Raw genomic sequence first — 12881 nt, 5'->3', positions numbered from 1 at the left:
CCTTTCCTCAGAACTGTTGACCCCTCATTTTCTCTTGCCTGGATTATTCTGATAATCTCTCATTGGTCTCTCTTTCTCCTTAAAAGACCCATTTAAGACTTGGCAGCAGATGCATCATCCTTAAGCAAAACTAGTAAGTATACTTTGCTTTGCCACATATGCTAATGCATACTTTCTTATTTAATTATTAATCTGAGAAAAACTAGACCATTGCTTACAACCAAGGTGACCCTGAGTTTCAGTTTGCCCAGGAGAGTTACAACTTATACCCGTTGTTCTGATATAATTCTTAAGAGCACTGCCTCTCACTCTCAAATGTGTCCCAGGTTTGAACAATATTATTGTTCAAATATAAGGTAGAGGAGAAACTCTTTGGCTTATGGTTCACACCAGTCCTGAACAGGAGTTGCTATAGAAGTAACTATGTTAAACAAAAGCCTGGGACCCCAATAAATTTGAGGGGCCAACTAAACATCCTGCTGTCCTATCCTCTAAACACTTGAGGACAGAGAACACTGCCCTTTAGAATCATGGAGCCTACAGGCTAGAAAGACACCTTCCAATTCAAGCAACTTCACCATTTTAACCAATGAGTGAACTAAAGCACAACTAGTTGATGATGGAGCCAGACACGGCCATTTGTGCCTCTTACCTCTTGGCCCAGGGTGTTTTTCATTCTGCAAAGACTGTATGTACATAATCAGGAAGCTGTGAATCTGGAAAAGACTTTTTCTCCCAGTGTTAGGAATAAATACTGTGAAGCTGTTTATATTCCTCCATGCACAGCAGTTATAGCAGCATTTAAGAGGACTTTACAGGGTGAGGGGTGCAATCTGTTCTTGTGAAGCAGTAGAGCTGAATGACTCAGAGAGAAATCACACTCCCAGCTTCAATTCCATTAACACCACCTGTACACTAAAGAAAAAAAATCATAAGTGCATTTTCAATTAAAAGAAATTGGGGCCTCACACCCAAATGCCCAAACAAAATTACAATTGGATCTCCAGCTTCTTTCACATACATGTTTCTTTTATAGTCCACAGGCTCTGAGTAGAAGTTTAGCTCATTGCTCCCCAATATCTGTTCTGTCCATCTTCCTCTCCTTGCATCTCTCCACCATGAACAGGAGAGACAGGTGCGAAGCCTGGGTCTTCCCATCACTCATGTGCTGTTTCAGGGTCACACTGGCTGGAAGAATTATAATAAACAATGGGTCACCTTAGCCAAGTTACTTCACTGTGTATTCCCCCTTTCTGCTCTGAATTGTTTCAGTCTAGCAGCTTCAGTGGAATTTTAGAAAAGGAATAAAATGTGAGGTAGTCAGGGAGAGTAAGAAAAGAGGAGTTTTGTTCGATGGGTATAGAATTTCAGTTTTGCAGAATGAAAAATTTGTAGAAATCTATTGCACAGCAATGTACATAGTTAACTCTACGATACTATACACTTAAAAATAAAAGTATGAGGTAGGTGTGATGGTTAATTTTATGTGTCAACTTGGTTAGGCTATAGTCTCCAGTTGTTCAGTCAAGCGATAATCCAGGAGTTACTGTGAAAGTATTTTGTAGATGTGACTGGAGTCCAAATCAGATGAGGGAGATTTCAAAAAGGGAGATTATCCTAGATAGTCTGGAGGCCTGACTCAATCAGTTGAGGGGCTTCCCTGAAGAAAGAAGTCTGCCTGTGGACCCCGGCTTCACCTCATATCCAAGAGTTCCAGCCTGCCCTTCCTCGTGGCCAGCCATATGGATTTTAGACAACCTGCCTCCACGATGATATAAGCCAGTTCTTTGCAATAAATCTCTTAATATACAACTCCCACTGGTCTCTTTGGTTAAACCTTGACCAAAGTGGGGACACACCCTGTCTCCACAGTGAGAACAAAAGATTCTTGGTTTTTCTTTCCTTTTCTTATAGAACTATATAGCAGGAGAGAATGATACAGGTTTCCAATTGACATATATTCCAGGCCTTCCAGCAGGTAGTAAGACAATTTAGATGATGCTATTCATCCTCTAAAAAATGGTTGCTCCTCACCCCATAGCAGGTTTCCACCTAGTTACTCCATTACTTAGAAATAATTTGACATCTAAACAAATTTTTGAATTCATATATGAAAGCTTCATATTGCTCATGCAAAATAAAAAGATAAGTGGCAAAATGCCATTTATATCCACTATTCAAATAAAGCTAAGATTTTCAAGAAGAAAATTTAAAACACTGATAGAAGTTTTAAAGCAATAATGGCAACTGTCCCCTCCCCTCTCCCTTCCCGCCCCCCCCCGCAAAAAAATACAACCAAATGATTAAAACACTTGTAAGTAAGGCAATGTTTCTGGAACATTAATTTCATATAAATTTCTTTTAGAAATAGGCTGTGAGTATAGTGTGTTTAGAGAAGAAGAAGAATGTACTGAGAAACGTTTTCATAAAGAGCTTCCTAAATAAAAAGGAAAGAAAATATGGGCAAGGAGGAAAGGAGGCAAGCTGTGCTCTTCTGGTTACTGGCCATCTCAGGTGGAGACTCAGACCTGGAACATTCAGATGCATGTCTCAGGAGCCCGGTGGAAGCAGCCAGAAGACAGTCAGAGTGGAAGTCTAACTACACTTTTGTGACCTTGGGCAAGGAACTTGTTTGCCGGCCTATTTCCTCGTTTATAGATTGAGTGTGCAACACCAAGCTCACAGTGTGGTTAAAAGATTAGAAATCCTATAGAAGTCCATGACATCTAGTAAGTGCCTAATATAAGTAGGAGCTACTAATTTGACCTGAAATCCTCATGATGTTTTATTATCATTCCTATTTACTAGAGGTCTTCTGGATGCAAGCACGTTATGAATTGTCAGATGTTCCCTAACCAGGAACACTTACACATCTTTAATAATATGTTATCAGGCCTAGTTTTGCTAATCACAACCAATATACAAATGTCAGAATTCCGAAGACAGAGAAAAAGACTGACAAGTTTTGATGACAGGAAAGTGAGAAGGAAGAATAAAGATATATAAGAGAGGCCTGGTAGGGTTGCCCAGGCAATAAGAAGTCAAAATGAGGGCCCTGTATATTCTCTCCCAAGGAGAAAATGAGGCATTGATTATAAAATTTGACTTTCTCACAGTGTGTCTCTGGAGAATGTTTGGTAGTTTGCTTTTCTAAGGGCACGGACTCTGGAGCCAGGATGTTGGGGTCTGAACCTTGGCCCCACCACTTCCTAGCTGTGCAACCTTGAGCAAGCCACTTCACCATCCTGCTTTGCCTCCTCAGATGTACTACAGAGAATGCAAGAATGTGTCTACGGGGTAGTTGTGAGGATTTTATATGTACAGCATTATGGGAACACTGTATAAAGGGCCAGTATCATTATTTACTCAGTAAGATCCCACAGAAGCCCTGAGTGAAACTTTTAACTATTTATCTACATCTGTTACTATTATTTTTACCTTTAATTAATTTAATATTCTCCCTAATTAAATCTCTGAAAATCATAATAAGCCTCAATATATTTTAGTTTCAAGGGCTCCTTTTTTACAACCAATTTAAGCATTCAAACATAATAGGTTAACCTTTAGTAACTGTTGATTAAAAATACATTAATCAATAAATTTTCTTAAAGTAAAGCTATTATTATTTTTGTAATAACGTACTTGCTAGTGTTTTTTTTTTAATTCAACCAATAAAAAATACAAGAAAAAAAATTCAAAAGTCATTCCCAAACTGAGCATCAAAATAACAATCATCAACATCACATTCATATAAATCCAGATATTCTCCAAGTAGGCGGAAGGGCAAACAGATAAATAATTTTAGAAAACTTATTTACACTTGGAAGAGTATTGCAGAGAATAGTGTTGGAGAAGAAGAGAGAAAGGGATAAGCAGAGGCTATGGCTACAGGAATTTGATGAAATCTTCCAGGACTTTCCTTCATCTTGTCTGTAGGTTGTGGCAGCAAAGAAGGAATCTAGTGGACGAGATAGAGAACTTGACCACATTCCTCTCCTGAAAGTTAGAACCGATCTAGTGCAGAATGCTCTGCTATCCACACCAGCCACAAGGATGATTTTGACCCTGACTTCAAAGGCAAAAAGACTGACTAAAGCAGCAAAAAGAACTGTAACCTCAACAGTGACCATCTTGCCAAATACAGCCAATAAGGTTTAAATCACTTGAAGTTCAGTTCAAAACAAATATGTTTCTAATCAAAGTGTGTTTTCATAGATCTTCACTGATGCTGACATTTTTGGCTTGGGAAGCACTTGGAGTTTTATCTTTAAAGAAGGCAGGCTCGTGAACAGAGCTGAGAGGAGGGTAGCCATAGAATTATATGATCCAAGCTGCCACAGAGATTTAACTACTTTTGGCTTTCACATATAAAAGAGGAGGAGAATGGGAGTAGGATGTTTAGAATTATCTGTGCACAGACAGAATCTTTTTCACCATTTTTGATCCAGAATAAATAAATCATATTTTTTTCTATTGCATTGTTGTGCACTGTTCATTAAACCACAGTTAAAATGCATATAAATAATCTCACTTTTAATAACGTGACATCCCAAGCATTTTGTAGAAAATTAGTCGCTTCAGAGCTATATTCTCACGCATTTCTCTAAGCAATTTATATTTTAAGAATTTCTAATAAAGCTATAAAAACTATTTTATAAACACTGGCAAATATATCTGCCACAGGATGGTTTTACGAATTTTAATGAACATATTAATAACTTACTCTTTAATTACCCTTTACTATCACTGATCTAAAGAATGTAACAGAGAATTTCTTCACCAAGACAATTATTTTAAACCATTCTATTAAAAAGAGTTTATAAAAATTTTTAATATGAGATTTAAATCTACAAAAGGTAAATTAAATTAAACCTTTCCATAATTCTCAAAATAAAATTTAAAAATAGTGATCCCTGACCATTGGTCAATTAATCATCAATTTTTATAATCAGGCCCAGTAAAAGTAAGTGACCCCTTGTTATGGACTGAACTGTGTCCCCTTCCAAATTCACGTGTGGAAGCCCTACCCTCAATGTGACTATATTTGGCGATAATACCTCTCTTTAGGGAGATAATTAGATTAAATGAGGTCATAAGAGTGGGCTTTAATCCAATAGGGCTGTTGTTCTTATAAAAAGAGAGACAGAAGGGATATCTCCACCCATCCCTTCGGCCCACTCTCTCTCTCTCTGCCCATGGGGGAAAGGCCTTGTGAGGACACAGCTAGAAGGCAGTTATCTACTAGCCAGGAAGAGAAACCTCACCAGAAGCCAACAATGACAGCACCTTGATCTTGGATTCCTAGCCTCTGAAACTTTGAGAAAGTGTTTTTATTGTTTAAACCACCCAGTCTGTCTTTTTTCAATGACAGCCCAAGCTAACTAATATACCCCTTAACAAAGAATTCCAAAAAAGTATGCTGTGAAAAGGAGAGGAAGCCCAGGATGCTGCAGAGTACATAGGAGAAGCACTTGACATGGGCTTGGGTCAAGAAGGGCTTCACAGAATAGCAACTTCTAAACTGAGACATAAAGAATGGGGGTCAAACAAGATTCCTTCAGCTGTGGTCTGAGAACATCTGGGAGACTCTGAGACCCTCTTAGAGAGGTCCTGCAAAGTCCTGCCATTTCCAGTTGTTATGGGTTTAATTGTGTAATGAGGTTATTAGTTTGGGCCCTAATTCAATTTGACTGGTATCTTTATAAAAAGGAGAATTTTTCTCACATACTCACACACATGCACACATATAGAAAATGCCATAAAGACTGAAGTTATGCTACCACAAGCCAGAACTACCAAAAGCTAAGAAAGAACTGAACCTTCCCTAGCACCTGGAGAGGAAGTATAGCCCTGCTGGCATCCTGATCGCAGACTTCCAGCCTCCAGAACTGTGAGGCAATAAATTTCTATTGTTTAAGCCACTCAGATTATGGTACTTTGTTATGGCAGCCCTAGCAAACTAGTACAGAACTACATATCTGCTTGAGGCTAGACTAAAAGAACATATTGCAGAGGTTGAATTCAAAAGCAGATATGAGAGTCCAGTGTCTTCTGTTGAGCCAAACACTACAGACATTAGTAAAAATGTTTTTAAAATGCCACTCTTCTCACTTGTCAGATGTAGTCATTTTTATAAAATATGTCATTTATGTTATTGTCATGGTTCTTTTAAAAGCAATGAATATTTTTTAATTTCTTAATTTTAATTGCTAAAATAGTAAATATTGATAGTTATAACCCCCATCAACAAGAATGCTTAGGGGTTCCTCAATACTTTTAGCAATTTAAAAGTGTTCTGAGACAAAAAGTTTTGAGAACTCCTGAGACTGAGTTAGCAAACGTTAGTGAAAAAAAAGTGGGCGAAAGACTTCCCAGGTCAGAGGAACGGTATATGCCAAGACAAAAAGGAGCTGCAAATTCAACATAAGTGGAACATAGAATACAGGGAGCAGAAAGATGAGAGAGGAAAGTGGGAGCCAGATCAGCAAGATCACAAAGACTTGTATAAATTGTTAAGGAGTTTAGTTTTAAGCAAAGGAGCAAAGGATTAACTAGCAATTTTTGTTTGAACAAAGCTCCTCTAAATGTAATATGGAGGCTGGGTAGAAGGTGCAAAATTAAGACAATGAACTGGTCAGGACGTTAAGCAATTGACAAAAGGCAAAGTAGCGGCCATGAGAAGGTAGAGATATGTGAATCAATAAAGAGATATGAATTAAATCAGGAGGACTTGAGGATTGTTCCATGCAGGAGTTAAGAGGCAGAGAAGCATTTAATTTAGAACAACACCTAGTTACACACTTAGGCATCTGAATGATTAGTGGTACCATTTAGTGACACAGGAGACAAAGTTGGAAGGTCAGGTGTACAGGAGAGAAAGTGATGAATTTTACAGATGGTGACGCAGAGATGCCTGAAAGACAGCTACAAGGAATTAACTAGAAAGCAATTCATTAGATGGGCCTGCAGCTCAGGAGGTAGGTACAGTTTAGACGGACATGTTTGGAAAATAATTGTATATAAATTATGATTAAGCCATGGGTGGATGAAAGTATTGAGGGTGAATATATGGAGTATAAAGACAGGAGAGTAAAAAATGGAGCCACTGAAACATCACCATTGAGGAAGGGCAGAAAAAGAGGAGCTGCATGGAAGGAGTGGTCAGAGAAGTCGGTGGAAAGCTGGAGAAGCAAGTGTCACAGAAGCTAAGAGAAGTGAGAATTCCAGGAAGAAAATGGTGTCGACAAGGTCAATGGACAAGTCCAATAAAAAGGAATTGGAAAGCATCCACTGGACTTAATGTGAGAGAAGAAATCGTTACCTTGGTGATGGAAATTTCAACTGGACAACACCTTTCCCTCAAGTCGATATATGTTTGCATTCATAAACAGCTCTTTCCCACCTACTTACTTCTCTTTATAACAATTAAATTTATTGATTTAAATGAGATCTGAGGAGCTTTCTGGGGGGGAAAAAATAAAAATTAACTCCAGCCATGTTCATAATTAGAGTTGAGACATACAGACACATGTCTGAAAAAATAAGAAAAGAGGTAGGTGTGGGATGATAGGGTAAATAAAAGAAATCAGAGTTCAAGAAATAATGAAGTGACTCCTTGGAATAAATTCCCATGGTGGAAAGCACTGTGGCAGAGTCTAGCCCCATCCATACAGTATGGCAGCCACTAGACACACGTGATTATTGAGCACTTGAAATGTGGCGAGTCCGAATTGAGATGTCCTGGAAGTGAAAAAATGCATACTGGGCTTTGAAGACTTGATCTTAAAAAAATGTAAAATAAGTCATAAATAGCTTTTATATTGATTGCATGTTGAAATGAAAAAAAAATGGATATATTGAGTTAAATAAAATACATTATTAAAATTAATTTTATCTGATTCCTTTTACCTTATTAAGATGACTATTAGAAAACCTAAAATTATACATATAACTTGTATTATATTTCTACTGGACAGCACTGGTCTAGCTAAACTTAGCTGTGGAGCCTGAAAGTCAACTAAAAATTATGTATCTGAATTTTTTTTTTTAATAAAACTGGCTTATTAATCTCTTTAATACTTTGAAGCTAAAGAAACTCTGGGGACAACTTATGCCACCAACAGAGCATAAACACAAGAAGGGAGTATTCTTCTTCTAATTTTAAAAAAGGAAGCTAAGCAAAAACTGAAGTCCTATAGAAATACTACAGTTCAGAAATCCAGAGAACAGCATTGATGAGCTGCTCAAAATGATTCTAGAACCTCTAGAACACCCAAAATACTAGCAGGAGACTGTGAAAGGAGCAGCAGTTGCTGAGTTAGGTGGCAGAGGCTTAGAGCTATTGTGAGCTTATTCATAGCCTCAGGCGGCTGAAATCAGAGGACTTTTGAGCTACGTAACAACTTGAAGAGTGTATCTGTTAGGAGGCTTTAGCTACAAGTAAGAAAACAACTTTAAATAGCATAGACAACAAGGGAATGTCTCATATGACAGAAAACTCAGAGATAAGCAGTATCCAGAGTTTGTTGATGAACAGAGTTCAGAGCTGTGAGAAAGCATTCAGTTTCTTTTTGTCTCTCCTCTTTTCTGTGCATACTATCAGAGTCCTAGTAATTCTGTTCTATTTTGTTTTGTTTTTTTTCATGGTTGTATAATTGTCAGCAGTGGTATCAAGCTACATGTTTGTTCCCATTCACACACCGAAAGTGACTTTCTATGTCTCTTTTTTAAGAGCAAATAAAGTTCCCCACAGTTGCCAGAAAACTCTTCTTGTGTTGCATTGATCAGACTTAAGCCACTTGCCCATTCTTGAACCAGTCACTGGCCAGGGTGATGGGATTACACTTGGACCAATCAGTTTCCAGTTTCCAGAGCTGAGGGGAGAGCCAGCATCCCCAGAGTAACTTGTCCTGCAAGAGGGTGAGGTGAACACCTAAACAAAATTGGATCTGTTAGGAAAGAAGAGGGTGGGGAATTCTGCTGTGTAGGCAATCCACAATGTCCACAGCAACTCTATTTAATACAAAGGGGTCATCTGGTAAGGGGTTAATACCCAAAATATATAAAGAGTCTATGGCCACCCTGAACACGCCCGATTTTGTCTGATCTCGGAAGCTAAGCAGGGTCAGGCCTCGTTAGTACTTGGATGGGAGACCACCTAGGAAGATCAGGTTCTGTAGGCTTTAAAAAAGATGGAAGAACTGAATAAACTATTTTCCAAAGGAAATGGACAACAGGTAAAGTGCTCAACATCACTAACATCAAGGAAATGCAAATAAAAAATATAATGAGCTATCACCTAACACCTGTTAGAGTAGCTATTATTAAAAATATAAGAAATAATAAGTTTTGGCAAGGATGTGGAGAAAAGGAAACCCTCATGCACTGTTGGTGGGAATGTAAATTGGTGCAGGTTCTAAAGAGAACAGTATGGAGGTTCCTCAACAAACTGAAAATAGAACTATCATATGACCCAGCAATTCCACTTCTGGGTCGTTATTCAAAAGAAACAGAATTACTATCGCAAAAAAATATCTACACCCCATGTTTACTGCAGCATTATTCACAACAGCCAAGACATGCAAACAACCTAAGTGACCATCAACAGATGAATAAATAAAGAAAATGTGGTTTATATGTACAACGGCATATTATTCAGCCATAAAACAAAAAAAAAAAAAAGGAAATCTTGCCATATGTGACAACATGGATGGCTCCTGAGGCCATTATGCTAAGTAAAATAGGTCAGACAAAGAAAAATAAATACTGTATAATCTCACTTATATGTAGATTCTTTAAAAAAAGGAAAAACTTAACTCATAGATACAGAGAACAGACTGGTGGTTACCATAGGCGGAAGGTAAGGAGGTGGATAAAAGAGGCAATGATGGTCAAACGGTATAAACTTCCAGTTATAAGATAAATTAAGTCCTGGGGATGTGATGCACAGCCCAGTGACTATAGTTAATAACACTGTATCGTATATTTGAAAGTTGCTAAGAGAGTAGATCTTAAAAATTCTCATCATGTGCAAAAAAAAAAAAAAAAAAAAAGAAAAGAAAAAAAGGCACTGGACCACCTTCTTACACTGTATACAATAATAGACTCAAAATGTTTAAAGACTTTAATGTAAGACCCGAAACCATAAAACTGCTGGAAGAAAACATAGGCAGTAAACTCTCTGATACTGCTAACAGTAATTTCTTTTTGGCCATAACTCCTTGGGCAAGGGAAACAAAATCAAAAATAACAAAAAGGACTACATCAAACCAAAAAGGTTTTGTACAGCAAAAGAAACCATCGACAAAACAAAAAGACAATCAACTGAATGGGAGAAGATAATTCGCTTATGATACATCTGGGAAGAGGTTAATATTCAAAATATATAAAGAACTCAACAACAGAAAACAAACAATCCAATTAAAAAATGGGCAGGAGAACAGCATAGGGAATGCGGTTAGCATCAATGTATTAGCTAGGTGGAGAACCAGAGGAGAGAAAAAGCAATTAGGGGGATCATTTTATAAACTATATAAATGTCTAACCAATGTACTGTATACTTGGTTGAAACTAATAACGAAATAAAATTTTAAAAAAGTTCTCATCACAAGAAAAAAATTGTTAATTGCGTGTAGTGATGAATGTTAACTAAACTTACTATGTGATCAATATACATTGTCAAATCATTACGTTGAACACCTAAAACTAATACAATGTTATATGTCAATTATATCTCAGTTAAAAAAAAAAAAAAAACGAGACCGTAGGGGAAAGCTTAAAAACACAAGAGGGGGAATAATACTGCCAGCCAATTATTTAATCCTGAGCCAACTTCCGTCAGCCGCACAACTGGTTTGGCTAAGGGAAAACCACCTAATTTTAAATGGCCAAAGCAAGAGGTCACTGTGAAAGTAAAAGCATTATAAAAACAAAGATTCCGTTTCAAAGCTAAATATCAGTGACTTGCAAAATATCTGTTGTTTGGTATTATCTGGACCTCAGCTGCCTCTGCTTATTTGCATGAATGGTGAAGAATCAAATAATCCTTACTCAGCTTTTTGTTCTACTTCCAGCAGACGTATTAGCCCATCTTTATGTTCCATCTCTCTGCCTTCCCATTGTCCCTGTGTTTTTCAGGTCACAGTAATGAGACTGTTCTCTCGTGACTGATTCTCAAGCCTCATTTGATACTGACAGGCCATGATCTAAGAGGAAAAGAGTAAGCTTGTAGGATCAGGGTTTGCTTTGTAACTGAGCAGGGGACAAAAGCTGTCCTTTAGTTACTGTTGTGTTTATCGCAAAAACAGCTTGAGTTTTAAAACTCTTGGCATTAAATATTCTAATTCCCCCACATGACTCCTTCTGCAGTGGCCCCAAAGGTCAAAATATACAGAAGAAACTGGAACTCCACAAAGTTGTCTCTTCATTGAGCACAATGAAACACAGTGAGAGTACACAGTCAGGGCTAGTAATTAAGTGAAACAAATCATGCTGACATGGCTGCAATCGACCCAAGGAATTTTGCAGTTAGAGGAGACCTTAGAGACAATCTAGTCCTCTGTGGTAGGCAAAATAAGGCCCCCATCCAAGATGTCTGTGTCCTAATCCTCAGAACCTATAACCATGTTACCTTACATGACAGAGGGAATTTATAGATGTTATTAAGGAATTTGAGATGGAGATTACCCTGAATTATTTGGGTGGGCCCAATGTAATCACGAGGGTCCTTATAAGTGAAAGAGGGAGGCAGGAGAGTCAGAGATGGGATGTGTTGATGAAAGCAGAGGTCTTGCTGGCTGGAAAAGGTCCTTGAGCCAAGAAATGCAGGCAGCCTATAGCAGTTGGAAAAGAGAAAGAAATTTGTTCACCCCTGGAGCTGCCAGAAGGAATGCAACTCTGCCAACATCCAAATTTTAGACTTCTGACCTCTAAAACTGTAAGAGAATGAACTTGTGTTGTTTTAAGCCACTAAATTTGTGGTAATTTATTACAGCAGCAATAGGACACTCATATGCCCTATTACCTCATTTTATAAATGACTCCCCCTATCAATATCTACCACACACTGAGATGCTCACACTTCCTTCTTGCAGTTCTTTCTATTACTACACTTGTAATAACATATATATTTAATTTTTACCGTAATAATATTCTTGTTTACTATCTCTATAACTGGACTCTGAGCATCTCCAAGGTATAGATTATCTTTTCCTTCTTTCATCTCCAGTAATACCTAATGCAGACTTCTGACCCATAGAAATCACTTAATAAATATCTTTTAGCTAGAATGAATCAAGAAATAAAAAGATATAAAATTAGGGCCCCATCTAAACATCTCTTAGATGGATCCTCAATCACAGGAAACTAATGACAGCACCCTCTAACTTCATGGTTACGTGTTACCCTCATGCCAGAACATTTTTTAAAAATCAACAAGATCTCTTTCTAGTAAGAGTATGCAATGTGGATATAGAAATACAGATTTGTCCTTTGAACTTCAGGATGGTATCTATACACCTGAGCAGGGATTATAGGTAACATTCCGTATGTCCTTAATAGATAGTGTCCTGGGAAAACAATATGAATCCCCCTGGCCCTTGCCCTCAGGGCACTACAATGTCAGCCTGGTGTCCTTCAGGCCAGAGCTGAGCCAGGAAGCTGCAAACTAAAGGTATGGGGAGGGCTCCCAAATTAGTCCCTAAAGATGCTGAGGGCTGTGGCCTCAGAAGAAGCCACATTTTATTGCTGAGTCCAAAAGTCCAGTTCCAGGTGAGAATTTTGAGAAAAAGTCAAATAGGTCAGAAGGCAGGAAGCCCTGGAAGGGAGGGGTACTAAAGTGAGATCAGAAAGGAATAAGAAGGCCAAAGACATTTCCCATGAGG

The 12881-nt window shown here is 38.0% G+C and overlaps 1 pseudogene; it reads left to right on the top strand.

Moving 5' to 3' along the window:
- The first annotated feature begins 9068 nt into the window (after positions 1 to 9068).
- Positions 9069 to 9182, top strand: LOC112480255 (annotated as a pseudogene).
- Positions 9183 to 12881: the final 3699 nt, after the last annotated feature.

The sequence above is a fragment of the Pteropus alecto genome, unplaced genomic scaffold (genome assembly GCF_000325575.1).
Source record: "Pteropus alecto unplaced genomic scaffold, ASM32557v1 scaffold73, whole genome shotgun sequence".
Lineage (NCBI taxonomy): Eukaryota > Metazoa > Chordata > Mammalia > Chiroptera > Pteropodidae > Pteropus > Pteropus alecto.
The sequence above is the reverse complement of the archived record's forward strand: the minus strand, read 5'-3'. Positions and strand labels throughout refer to the sequence as shown.